The sequence below is a fragment of the Rhinolophus sinicus genome, chromosome 15, assembly GCF_057876585.1.
Source record: "Rhinolophus sinicus isolate RSI-liver-muscle chromosome 15, RSI-T2T, whole genome shotgun sequence".
In the NCBI taxonomy this organism is placed as follows: Eukaryota; Metazoa; Chordata; class Mammalia; order Chiroptera; family Rhinolophidae; genus Rhinolophus; species Rhinolophus sinicus.
The window spans coordinates 16,628,981-16,630,174 of record NC_142515.1 but is presented as its reverse complement, the minus strand read 5'-3'; positions in this window follow the sequence as shown (position 1 = coordinate 16,630,174).

Here is a 1,194-nt window from a genome sequence, read left to right as displayed (position 1 = left end):
TGCCAGCTACTGGTGTCCCATTTGATTGCATTTGTTTGCAGGATTTGATTTCTTCCTTCTAAAACCCTCATTCCCCTCTGTCGGTGGTGGACAAGCTCCTGGCTAGTAGAGGCAAGCTGTTTTCCATCAAACAGCCCCTCCCCCACCAGGCTAACAATGAAATCGTTGGTCGTGAACATGGGGGTGGAGACATGTTTCCTTCACAGGTGTCCCTGTAGCTAACAGAGCCCTGGCACAAAGCTGACCCTCAAAAAATACTTGACTGAGTGAATTGCGTCCAGTTCCCCAAGACTGAGGGCGGGAAGCTGCTGGGGACTGGTGGGGAAGACAGCCTGGGATTATACTTGATCCACAGATAATCCTCCAAATCCAGAAGCCACCTGGACAGTTGGCTGGACTGAGCTCCATCAAAGGATGTATGGTGATGCTGCAGCTGATTTCACGACAGATTTTCCAGGAGCCAGAAAACACTCCTCAAAAAACAATTATTCTAATTATTATTGGCGTGTGACAGAGAAAAGGACGGTTAATCCTTTGAGAGCAGAATCCATTTGGAAAGATTAATTGCTGGCTCTTCTCTCTCCATTTTTACTTTTAGGTATTTTCATTACGGAAATTTTCAAGCATACAGAAAAGTGGAGAAAAGTGTTATAAACACCTAGGTACCCATTGCCCAGCTTCAATTCTACCAGCACAAACCCAATCTCGACCGACTCATCTAGAAACCATGCCTTGAAGTAAATCCCAGCTATCATCTTATTTCACGGGTAAAGGCTTTAGTAAGGATCAGAACACATTTCTGATTCATATGGGGGCAGTGGCCCCTCTTGCCCTGTCCAGCGTGGTGCTTGGCACGGCCCCTAGTAGGTTCTGAACCTACGTCGATGAAACTCAAAGCCTGATTGTGCGGCGCCGGCCTCCTCCGCTTCCTTCTCTTCCCGCACAGCGTGGGTCACCTCGGCCTCGTGGCTTTCCATCCTAGCACCCCACTGGCGGTCTCCGCTGATGCACGAGTGAGTCTCCCCGCGCAATGCCACAGAGAACTCAAGGGAGGCGCCTTGCACTTCCTCTTTCTCGGCTGACTAACCCTCAGCGCCCTCTTCTGCTTCCCACTCCCCGGGGGCGTGGCCACAGCCCGAAGGGGCGGGGAAATACCCATATTCGGCCTTATATGGGCAGCCACGTCACAGGACA